This window comes from Ovis canadensis, chromosome 3 (assembly GCF_042477335.2).
Source record: "Ovis canadensis isolate MfBH-ARS-UI-01 breed Bighorn chromosome 3, ARS-UI_OviCan_v2, whole genome shotgun sequence".
NCBI classification, from domain to species: Eukaryota; Metazoa; Chordata; class Mammalia; order Artiodactyla; family Bovidae; genus Ovis; species Ovis canadensis.
The window spans coordinates 115,144,262-115,157,710 of NC_091247.1; positions in this window are offsets into that span (position 1 = coordinate 115,144,262).

Genomic DNA, 13,449 nt, shown 5'->3' on the forward strand with positions numbered 1-13,449 from the left:
TAATGAGATATTTATCTATCTATCTATCTATCTCTCTATATATATATGATTAACCTAGTAGGATTAAAGCAACATGTGCTTAAAGCACAACCTTCCCACTTCATTTTCAAAGTTATAGGAACTGGTCTTCCAAAGAATTCACAAGAATTCATTTACTCCACTGAGCACTCATTTCCTTTAAATAATCATTAATGAAGGCTGATAAGAATCAGTTACACTGGGATAAAATATTAATCCAGAAATTATTGACAACTGCAAACTAAAAAGTAATCTTTAGTTATATAAAGGGATAATTTCAGAAAGGAATAGAAAATTATTCAGTAGTAAGGAAACTGTAAAGGAAACCATTTCCCAGTATGAACTGTATGGTATTGAACTGTAAATGTACTCAGCCTGGCTTTATTATCCTACCATTATCCTGCCTTTATGGAAATATAGATCATTAGTTTAGAGTATGTATTTGAAAAGCTTGTGAGGTTAGAACTTTTCATTGAGTGAGACATTATGAAAGAGCTAAGATAATACAATACTTTGGATCTATAAAACAGAAATTAATCCAGTGTGAAAGAATAGCCGTCAAAGGCAAAGTTCTTCTCTACTTACAATTATCTAAGTATTTATTAGGCTTACCACCTACATTCTTAAATTGCCATTCTTGAGGGCCAAAAATAAGCCAAATTGTGTTTACATTTACATTACATTTTTCTTTCTCAAGTCTTTCACTTGACATTAGAAACACATGTTTCAGTCAACTCATTATTATGGAAGTACTTTTAAGGATAGATACGCATGACACAACTTCTCACCTTTGTAGATAGGAACTGGAAATAGATGTTAATTTGCTAATTGCTATTACCCTCTCTCCAATTTGGGAACTTGTCATTTGATTTACAAATCTTCAGGTTCAATCCCACTAATTGAGTTCTTTTGAAATACACTCACTCCTTATAGGAACCCAGCAAATTATTTTTATTTTTAATTTTTAAATTTAAATTTATTTATTTTAACTGGGCGCTAATTACTTTACAATATTGTATTGGTTCTGCCACACATCAACATGAATCCGCTGTGGGCATACACATGTTCCCCATCGTGAACCCCCCTCCCACCTCCCTCCCCATACCATCCCCCTGGGTCATCCCAGTGCACCAGTCCCAAGGATCCTGTATAGAACCTGGGCTGGCGATTCATTTCTTATATGATATTATACATATTTCAATGCCATTCCCTCAAATCATCTCACCCTCTTCCTCTCCCACAGAGTCCAAAAGACTGTTCTATACATCTGTGTCTCTTTTGCTGCCTCGCATACAGGGTCATCATTACCATCTTTCTAAATTCCATATATATGCATTAGTACACTGTATTGATGTTTTTCTTTCTGGCTTACTTTACTCTGTATAATCGGCTCCAGTTTCATCCACCTCATTAGAACTGATTCAAATGTATTCTTTTGAATGGCTGAGTAATACTCCATTGTGTATATGTACCACTGCTTTCTTATCCATTCATCTGCTGATGGACATCTAGGTTGCTTCCATGTCCTGGCTATTACAAACAGTACTGTGATGAACATTGGGGTACACCTTTCTCTTTCAATTCTGGTTCCCTCGGTGTGTATGCCCAGCAGTGGGATTTCTGGGTCATAAGGCAGTCCTATTTCCAGTTTTTTAAGGAATCTCCACACTGTTCTCCATAGTGGCTGTACTAGTTTGCATTCCCACCAACAATGTAAGAAGGTTCCCTTTTCTCCTCACCCTCTCCAGCATTTATTGCTTGTAGACTTTTGGATCACAGCCATTCTGACTGGTGTGAAATGGTACCTCATTGTGGTTTTGATTTGCATTTCTCTGATAATGAATGATGTTTTTAAATATATCAATGCAATATACCCTGTTTCTGGGGTCTTTGAAAACAGTTTTATATGGCTATGTCAAAATAACTATCTGTTCAAAAACTTTTATAAATAAAATTCTGTGTTCCTACATATGAATAGTTGAGACCAGTTAGTTTTCTCTGTTCTTTCCATCATTCTTTAAATAAATCATATAAGAGCTCTTTGTTACAGTAAATGAATAAGAATCACAATTTAATTATAGTGTAAATATAAAACACATAAAATAAAGTCCACAGAGTCCTTTAAGGGACGTCTATTTTAAATACAGATTGTTTATTTTGTTTACAGAACTTACATCAAGATTTATAAAAGGGCCATACTTTGTGACTCCCTAAATATATTACCTACTAGTCTTGTTGATGAAAAGTAGTGATAATAGCATTCTATTAGATAGTGTGGTTTCTCAGGTGGCTCCGTGGTAAAGAATCTGCCTGTCAATGCAGGAGCCACAGGTTCATTCCCTGAGTTGGGAAGATCTCCTGGAGAAGGAAATAGCAACCCACTCCAGTATACCTGCCTGGGAAATTCCATGGTCAGAGGAGTCTGATGGGCTCCAGTCTATGGGGATGCAAAGGAGTCTGACAGCCAGCCAACAAACAGTAGATAGTATAGAGTTCATACTTACTCTAAAACTTCTAGAATATATATTTGCTTTCATTTTGAACTTTAAAGATGTCTTTTTGCATTAACAGCTTCTTTTCAGGTTAAAGGCATATTGTTAAAGTGGGAACTAAAACCTGTCTTTTCAACACTGTGCTACAGAACAGAAAGATGTTTAAAATACATACTTCTATTTTTATCGGTATGTATTGCATTCACCCAGGAACTGAAGACACATTTTTTCCAACTCTGGTTGTCAAACACTAATCCTGAAAATATCCCTGTAATTTGCTATGCCGTTTAATTAAAATGACAATTAAGTCTTATCCACTGTTCATAACACTAGGGAAAAATGACAACAAGCTGAAACACCTCCTCAAATGAATGTACACTCTTATGTTGGCTATGATTATTAGTCTAGTGAATTCCTTTTATGGTAATCTGCTTTCAACTTCCTCTCATAGTATTAAAGATATGATAATAATACTTTATATAGAACATTGTGGTTTTCATGTCACTATTAAATGCATTTTATTATAGCCTTCTAATAATCACACAAAATGAACTTACTAATAATTTCTACTGCATCACCCAATAAACATTTGAAGAGACTGATGATTCAATGAGAGTACACAACACTCTCCATGCAAGGAAACTTTCTTTAGCAAGTGGAAAGTCAGAATTATAGCCAGAATCTCTTGCTGCAACGTATCCTAGTGTTGTTTCAGTAAATTGCCCTCACTTTAAAGACAGAAAAGAAAATCTCTTTTTCAGTTAAGCTTTCTAGAAAGGGAAGACATTGGGGAAAAAAAGACTAACTTCAGTCAAGCTGAAGGGAATGTCAGCGTGGTCAGACCTGAGATATTGGACTTGCACAAATGTAAAAGCTGTGTAGCAAACAAATGCCTAAACAGAAGTAATTATTGTGCTTCCCAGGTGGTGCTAGTGCAGGAGACATAAGAGATACAGGTTCGATCCCTCGGTCAGGAAGATCGTTTTGATGGGGGCATGGCAACCCACTCCAGTATTCTTGCCTGGAGAACCCTCATGAACAGAGGAGCCTGGGGAGCTCAAGTCCACCAGGTCTCACAGAGTTGGACACGACAGAAGCGACTTAGCATGCATATAAGCAATTATTAACTAGCTATCTGGCACTGATCTAGTGCTCAAATGTAAATCTTCAATTCTCTTAGCTATAAAATTGAAGTACTGCTGCAATAATCCATACCTGATGTGAAATTCTATGGATCAAAAGCAGAACTAATTGAGTCCAAGGTATTGCCTTCATCTGGAAAATCAGATATTTTGTCAGTAATATCAACAATACTTAATGATTGGTTATTGAGTACTTAATACACACCAGGCAGCATGCTAAAGCCTGTTCATTTAGCTATTGAAGATACATAAATGAGGTACATTATTATCTTCACATTATGTGTGAGGAGAATAAAACTTCAAGTTTAGGTAACTGAACCCTAAATCACTCAGCTGGCAGGTCATATGAAGCCAGAATTTGAAATCAGTTTTTTTTTTTTCCTTACTTTGAAGATTCTGCTCTTAATTAAATATCTGGATTTTTTCCTCTTTTTGTGATTGTAATCTAAAAATACTATTTTAATGCTTCTTAATTTTTTGAAAGAGATTATTAATTCATCTGGCAGTTGTGCATGCTAAGTGGTGTCAGTTGTGTCCGTTGTGTCTGATTCTGTGCTACCCTATGGACTGCAGCCTACCAGGGCCTCTGTCCATGGGATTTTCTAGGCAAGAATACTGGAGAGGGTTGCCATGACTTCCTCTAGGGGAACTTTCCAACCCAGTGATGGAACCCAGGTCTCCTGCATTTCAGTTTAATCTGCTTAAAATAAAAAATATAAATACAAAATATTTCAGAATGCTTAATTTTCTATTATTCATCTGTGGCATCAACGTAGCTTTGAATTAATTTAACTTCTGTCAGGGAAACATTTTTAATAGAATGGCTACTATTTACATATGAATTGGGAATTTGACCTCGTTCATACAAAGTTAGTTTATAAATGGACTTCAGAAATTCTATGGCGATTTTAATGAACATACAGTAAGAACATTATTGTTACTAATCTTTGCATTGTCATTTATTTAAGTCAATAGTTAATTATTTAAACAGTTTTTGATTGACAGAATGATTGAGACGATAGTGTGCAGCCATGTCTTGGCTATTGTAAATTCTGCTGCTATAGACGTTGGGATACATATGTTTTTGAGTTAGTGTTTTCATCTTTTCTACATATATACCCAGGAGTGGAATTGCTGTCTCATATGGTAGCTAATTTAGTTTTATGGTGGAATATCCTGTTGAATTGATGTACCACAGTTTGTTCATCCACTCACCTACTGAAGGACATTTCTGGAATTTTTCCTTTCTTGCCTTTTTTTTTTTTTTTTTCTTCACAACTGCTATAAATATTTGTCTTCAGTTTCTTGGGTAAACTTCAGTTTTAATTCAGTTGTTACATACCTAGGTATATGATAACTGGAACATATAGTTAGACTATGTTTAGCTTTATATGAAACTGCCAAACTGTCTTCCAAAGTGGATGTACCATCTGGCATTCTCATCAGCAGTGAATGAGAGTTGCTGTTGCTCCATAGCCACGGTAGCAGTTGGTATTATCAGGTTTTTGTTTTTATTTTTAATTTTAGCTATTCAATAGGCATGCAGCATCTAATTTAATTTGAAATTCACTAATGGCCTGATTCTGGGCATCTTTTATCTATGCATCTTCATTGGTAAAGTGTCTGTTTAGATCTATTGCCCCCTTTGAGATTAGTTTGTTTTCCTATTATTAATTTTTGAGAGTCCTTTTATATTTTAGATACAAGTTCTTTATAGGATATGTAATTTGTAAATTTTTTATTCTAGTTTTTGGCCTTTCTTTTTATTCTCCTAAGACAATATAATATCTAATAAAAGCATTATTGGACGCCTCACATATTTCAGTAAAAATAACATCACTATCATCTTTTAGATGTCATTTAAGTTAATCATTGCTGAAAGTAGTATAAAAGAGAGCTCCAAATTGTTTTTTTTTTTAATAACTGACAGCCTGTAATATTGTAACTTATTTTATCCCAAAGATTTATGACAACATATTTAAGATCTTAGGAAGAAGAATAAAAATCTGCATTGGACATAAGTATATATTTTATAACCTACATATCATGTACATATATATAAAGAAGTTAGTACAAACTTTCTGTTATATATTTAACATTTATATTATGTTAAATATATAGTATAATAGTACAGTGTTTTCTCATCATTTGTTTGAGAAGCAAGAGCAGCATCAAAGCATTACTACAATTTTAAGCTATCATTCAATTCAAATTAGATCTCTACCATTTGTTAAAAGGAAGATATTCAGGGATAAGTCTAGCTGCAATTCCTACATTTTCCAATTTCCAAATAATTTATCAGGTCAGCATACCTCACAAAATATTTGATGGTTAAACTCTCAAGCCACAGAGTTTCTTGGGTTCAAATTTCTACACTTAGCAGCTGGGTAGCAAAGCAAAATTTGCCCCCCTGAAATGTGTCTCTTGGCATAAGGATTAATTTAGACTGTGCTTTGCCTTGTTTTTTTTTTTTTGTTTGTTTGTTTTTTTTTTAGAAAGAGAAGACCTAGGAAGTTTTTTTGATATCTATACCTTAGATATTATGAACTCAGAAAGAAGAATATAAATATCCACTGGACATACACATTTACTTTGGCCACATGATGGTGAAGAGTCAACTCATTGAAGAATACCCTGGTTCTGAGAAAGATTGAGAACAGGAGGAGAAAGGGGCGACAGAGGATGAGATGGTTGGATGGCATCACTGACTCAATGGACATGAGTTTGAGCCAGCTCTGGGAGTTGGTGAAGGACAGGGAAGCCTGGCGTGCTGCAGTCCATGGGGTCACAAAGAGTCAGACACGAATTAAGAGACTGAACAAGAATCAAACCTGTGCTTTTCCATTTCTCTGTGAATTGCTTTCCTTCTCTTTGAAGTCCCAGAGTCCCTATCCACTTTTGTTTTAAGCTGAAGGTGGTATTTAAAGCAAGGATTTTGGCCATTTTTAAAAGTTACTCAGTTTTTTCCAGGTCTCTCCCATGTGTACATGTTATTAATCTTTTGTTTGATTTTTCTCCTATTTACCTGTCTCATGCCAGTTTGATTCTTAGAACAGCAAGAAGAACTTAGAAGGGTAGGGGAGAATTTCTTCCTGCCTGAGAGTGTATGACCTTAGACAAATTACTTAACCTCCCTGTGCTTCAAGGGTAAAACAATTAGGATAATTTACCTGATTTATAGATTACAGTAAGGATTGAAGTAAAATGTTAAGAATAAAGTGTTGCTAGTCACCTTATATAGTTGTAAAATATTTAGTTAGAATCTCCCACCTTAATATTTGAAGCTTGAATCATAGTCTAACAACTTTAGTATCACTTGCAAATTTGTTGGAACTACGGAATCTAATACTTCACCCCTGATTCATGAAAAATTGAAAAAATATTCAATTAAAAAACTCAAATCAGTTAAGAGTTGAAAATATGTTTTGTATAGCCCCTTAACCTTAACTAAGCAGCTGTTTGCCCATCAATTGGTAAGTAGTCCTGCAATCATACATTTTGATAAGAATACATAAACTGGTGCATTGTTACCATTACAATGGAAAATATTAAGAATTTTCTTTTTCTACATTAGTACAATGTTTTATTTTCCTGTGTTTTTGTAGCTTCTAGATGAAGATTCCAGGTGAATTCTTTTCTGTTTATTTTCATTATTTTATTTCTTAAAACATTAAAATACTTAGCCTCAGTTCAGTTCAGTTCAGTCACTCAGTCATGTCCGACTCTTTGTGACCCCATGAATCGCAGCACGCCAGGCCTCCCTGTCCATCACCAACTCCCAGAGTTCACCAAGACTCGCGTCCATTGAGCCGGTCATGCCATCCAGCCATCTTATCCTCTGTTGTCCCCTTCTTCTCCTGCCCCCAATCCCTCCCAGCATCAGAGTCTTTTCCAATGAGTCAACTCTTTGCGAGAGGTGTCCAAAGTACTGGAGCTTCAGCTTTAGCATCATTCCTTCCAAAGAAATCCCAGGGTTGATCTCCTTCAGAATGGACTGGTTGGATCTCCTTGCAGTCCAAGGGACTCTCAATAGTCTTCTCCAACACCGCAGTTCAAAAGCATCAGTTCTTCAGCGCTCAGCCTTCTTCACAGTGCAACTCTCACATCCATACATGACTACTGGAAAAACCATAGCCTTGACTAGACGGACCTTAGTCGGCAAAGTAATGTCTCTGTTTTGAATATGCTATCTAGGTTAGTCATAACTTTTTTTCCAAGGAGTAAGCATCTTTTAATTTCATGGCTGCAACCACCATCTGCAGTGATTTGGAGCCCCCCAAAATAAAGTCTGACACTGTTTCCACTGTTTCCCCATCTATTTCCCATGAAGAGATGGGACCAGATATCATGATCTTCGTTTTCTGAATGTTGACCTTTAAGCCAACTTTTCCACTCTCCTCTTTTACTTTCATCAAGAGGCCTTTTAGCTCCTCTTCACTTTCTGCCATAAGGATGGTGTCATCTGCATATCTGAGGTTATTGGTATTTCTCCTGGCAATCTTGATTCCAGCTTGTGTTTCTTCCAGTCCAGAGTTTCTCATGATGTTCTCTGCATAGAAGTTCAATAAGCAGGGTGACAATATACAGCCTTGACGTACTCCTTTTCCTATCAGGAACCAGTCTGTTGCTCCATGTCCAGTTCTAACTGCTGCTTCCTGGCCTGCATGTAGATTTCTCAAGAGGCAGGTCAGGTGGTCTGGTATTCCCATCGCTTTCAGAATTTTCCACAGTTTATTGTGATCCACACAGTCAAAGGCTTTGGCATAGTTAATAAAGAAGTAATTGATGTTTTTCTGGAACTCTCTTGCTTTTTTTCATGATCCAGTGGATGTTCGCAATTTGATCTCTGGTTCCTCTGCCTTTTCTAAAACCAGCTTGAACATCAGGAAGTTCACGGTTCACATATTGCTGAAGCCTGGCTTGGAGAATTTTGAGCATTGCTTTACTAGAGTTTGAGACTACCTTGTGATAAATAATCAGAATTATTCCTTGATGGAAATTTTACAAATTAAGAAGTTGATCTAATGAAGTAGCAAGATTTTCCCAGCAAGGTTGAAGGGAGCACTCACCTTGAAACCACAAAAATCTGGCTTCTAGCCCCATTGCTTCCTCTGATTAGGTGTACAACCTTCCAGAACCCCTTAATCATGGCAAGACTCAGTTTTCTCTTTCATAAAGTCTTGAAGCTCCAGGAGGAAGGTGCTTTTAAAGCGACTTCTAGAGCAATAGTTCTATTTATCCATGAATCTTTTCTTAAGTCAAAATAATATATGAAATGGTTTCCCTGTATCTGTCACGAGTTTCTACCGGTAGCTTTTTCAACTGGTGCTAACTGGACTGAAGATTGACTGAGCAAAACATTCATTTTTGTTCCTTCACCTGATACACATCACTAAACAAATACTTGTTTAGTATTTCAAGTAACTTCTGGGACATTCTGATATTAAAGGTAAAGATCACACATATGGATGGTGAATGAAATTGCCACAAATGAATTTTCTGAGCCACCAGGGAATCCCAACTTTTACAACACTTACTCCCAAAATTATGTGTACTTCAAAAATTGGATAATTTAAACCAAACAAACGAATAAAATATATGATTCACACTAAGTACAGTATGAGGACAGAATTCCATACCTAACCCTGGAGAAGTGCCTCCAGGCACATCAGTTAAATAGTTTGTACCAATAGTACTTTGAATAATAGCCATTCAAAGATATCAAGTTCTGATATCTGGAATTTGTAAATATTACCTTATTTGGAAAAAGGAATTTTATAGATGTAATTAAATTGAGGCTTTTTGAGATGGGGCGATTGCCCTGGGTTATCTGGGTGAGCTCTTAAATGCCATCACACATAATTTATAAGAGAGAGCCAAAGGGAAATAATACATATACAGAGGAGAAAGAAATGTGAAGATATAGGTAGAGATGAAAGTGATGTGACAGAAGCCCAGGAATGCCACGACAACTACCAGAAGCTGGAAGAGGCAAAGAATGGATTTTCCTAGTCCTGCTAAATAAATTTCACATATCTAGATTCCAGAAATATAAGTGAATAAATTTCTATTTTTTAATGCCACGAATTTGTGAAGATTTTTCTTAGCAGCCTCAGAAAATTAATACATGGTTCACTTTTAGAAATAAATCTTCTATGAAAATATCTCCCCCCTCCAAAAAAAGTCAGTGGAAAATATTCAAGTTAGTGAATTAGATAATAATAGCTGAATCATAAGTATACTAGCTTAAAAAATGTAATTCTACTTTTTTAAATATACCTTTATTTATTTTAATTGGAGGTTAATTAACTTTACAATATTGTATTGGTTTTACCATACATCAACATGAATCCTCCACAGGTGTACACGTGTTCCCCATCCTGAATCCCCCTCCCTCTTCCCTCCCCATACCATTCGTCTGGGTCGTCTCAGTGCACCAGTCCCAAGCATCCAGTATCATGCATTGAATCTGGACTGGCTATTCATTTCATATATGATATTATACATGTTTCGATGACATTCTCCCAAATCATAATTCTACTTTCAAATATCATCTCCCACCTCAGAATTTCATGGAGTAGAGGGAAAGATTACTTGTAGGAAATTGGGACAAAATTTGTAATGGCAAACTTTTGGGACTCATTGCCAAATCAGAGTAAAAGTTGATACGGACAACTTATGGTAAAAGGGCTCATGTAAAGGCAACACAATTTTCTAATTAACTGCAGTGAAATTGAGACACTACTTCACCATGGATTCTGTTTGCTACAGAATTCTCATCCTGACCAACTACACAAAGCCCCACTGCTCTTTGTGACAGTTATGATAATGTAAACACAAACTTATTGCTTATTACACAGCTAGCAAATGGTTAATTAGTTTTTCGCCACATAAAATATTCTTAACAACACTGTGAGGTAAAGTTACTTTTTAAATATTTTAAAAATGAAAAAAAAGACCTAAATTATATAAGTAATTTGCTTCAAATCACACACCAGTTAAGTGTTAAAATTACGAATTAAAGCTAATAGCATTCCATAATACACTCTTACCTACTAAGTTGTATGGAAAACACTTGGCAATAGAAAGTTTACAACATGGTTTTGTTATTGGGATAAGACTGATCTGGCCTTCAAAATTGTGGAAACTTTAGAGATACTTCATGATCACTCTTAAAAAGGGGAACTCTTTAATACTGACCATTGATATATGTATGAATGAACTAAGAAATGTTGAGTGGACTCTCCTCATGTCAGTTTTAGTTGGGGATTTGTACTGTCATTTCCTCTTCGTCTATTTGCAGAGAATTATTTAATGTATCACCCGTTTATCAAATTATAGGAAATACTTTTTGTCACAGTGTGAAGAACTTTGCTAGTGTCAGAAGAATGTGGCAGTATAGATACGAAGTGCAACTTTTTGAACTCGACACATTCTTTTGGCTTATTTTAAAGTCTGACTTCTGAACTCAGTTGTTATTGTTGTTGTCAATTCTTGCATAGTTCCTGACTTCTGGAAATTGAGAAAAACAGTGACCCTTGTTCTAGCTGAGACCCGCATATAGCCCAAAGGTCAAGCCAAAGCTTCTCTCCTGGATACATGTTAGATATTAGTTAATAAGTGGGCCTTCCATGGCTTTTACACCCTGAGTTTTCTTAAGGTCACAATTTTTTAAAGGTGTCAGTTTAAATCCTATGTTGAAATTTATCTTCAAGCTTTGTTTTGAATCAATTTTATTTCTCTTGAGATTCATTCACTTTTAGGTGTTTTAGATGACCCTCTTCTTTCCATCAACCCCAAACCTATATTTATCCTAGATTTAACATATATTTGATATTTTTGTATATTCATCACATATTACAAATAGGACAATTCAAAAATAAAGTTTACAATTCCAGAGGGATTACATGTACATATGAGCATCATTTAGCTTTGTACCTAAATGCTATTACAATTCTAATACACATATACCTAAAATGACTCCTTTTCTGTTGTCTTATGAAACCTAGTGTGCCACTTTAAAAGTCCAAGTATCTATGACAAATGGGTTACTTTTTCTCATCTGTCAAAGATAAAGATATTTCCCTTTAATATCTCTCTGGGATGCTTCTAAGAGCAAAGTCATTTTGCACCTCATGTACATTGAGCACAACCTCTGTCAGATGTCTATTCCAGCTGCCCTCCAGCCCTCCCTCTTAACCTTTGTCTCCTCTCGTTCTGTCTGTCCACGTTGATGTCATCTGCACCTATCTGCTCCCGTCAACTTTCTTCTTAAACTGCCTATACAATGGTGTTTTGGCAAAGACTCCTAATAAATTTTCAAATAACCGTTTCTCTTCTAAGTTTTATCTAATCATATAGAGGATATATGAAAATTTCAAGGTACACTTTATACAGTTCCTATCCTCTTTCCTCATTGCCCCATGATTTAGTTAAAGTGTGGAAGAACTAAAAAGCCATCTGGATCACACAGACAAATGCCACCCCCTAAGAACAGCAAAGCAAAATTATAAGCATTTTAATTTTGCTGTGAAGTAACCATCCACGCCATAAACTGCTTATATCATTTCATGGGTAGAAAATAAACTATTACTTTATTTAAAACTTTGTTGGGACTTCACTGATGGTCCAGTGGCTAAGATTCCATACTCCCAGTGCAGGGGGCCTGGGTTTGATCCTGGTCAGGAAACTAGATCCCTCATGCTGCAACTAAAAATGCTGCACACTGAAACAAAGATCAAGGATCCTGCATGTTGCAGCTAAGGCCTAGTGCAGCCAAATAAATAGTTTTTTTTTTCCTTTTTAAATCCACATTGTCATTTTGGCTCCTGCTTGGGACATATCCAACATTTTAATCCAGGGAGGAACCCACATTGGCCTCCCGCACACTTTGGGACTGCTGATCTTCATTTTGTTGCCCCTTGTGCTTGCTCTGCATTCTCAGCTCTATTATGTGATCCACACAGATACTGCCACTTTCTCCAGTATCCACAGGGTAGTCAGGAGCCGACCGTGACCTCCGCTGCCCCTCTTGCTTTGTACCTAAATGCTAGAGAAATCCCTCCGGGTGGAGGTTCTGGGAAAATCCAATGGAACACTAGAGGCAGCTTCTTTTAATTCTGCTAAACACTGGTTTCTCTCCAAGGGCTCATAAGAAACATAGGGTCTAGACTGAGGGAATTAAGCACAAAGTTAATTTTTGAACTTTGAGAAACTGTCCCCTTAGTCCCTGTTACTGGTTCAAGTAAAACAAGGTCCCACATTTTCATATATGTTCTCTCTTTTTCAGTTTCCCCGATCCTCTCTGTCATTTAATTTACATTGAGACACACTGTAACTCTTTTCAAATAATAACTCTCTATATAAACTTGTGAACAAGTTTTGAGATACTTTCCAAAGAAATTTTGTTGTCCTTCAAAGTCAGGAAATATGGCTAAATATCAGAAATAAATAGGAGGTTATTTACTATTTACATATCAGTTATATATGCTTCTTTTAAATGCCCTGGTTGAGAAGATCCTGCTATCCAAATTTATTTAGAGAAATTATTATTCATCAGAGACTGACTATGGAAGTATATGTGACAGGAAAATAATATACACCTATTTGATTTTACTACTGAAGTTATCTTACAAATATATATCTAGTTTCAGATTCTGGGTCTACTATTACTATAAATATTTCTTTGAATAAGTCACATAATCTCTCTAAACTTCAGCGTCTGATTCTAAAAAGAAAAAAAATGAAGATATGAGCCAAGCTTATTCTGCAGGCTTACTGTGAAGTAAAAATGAGGA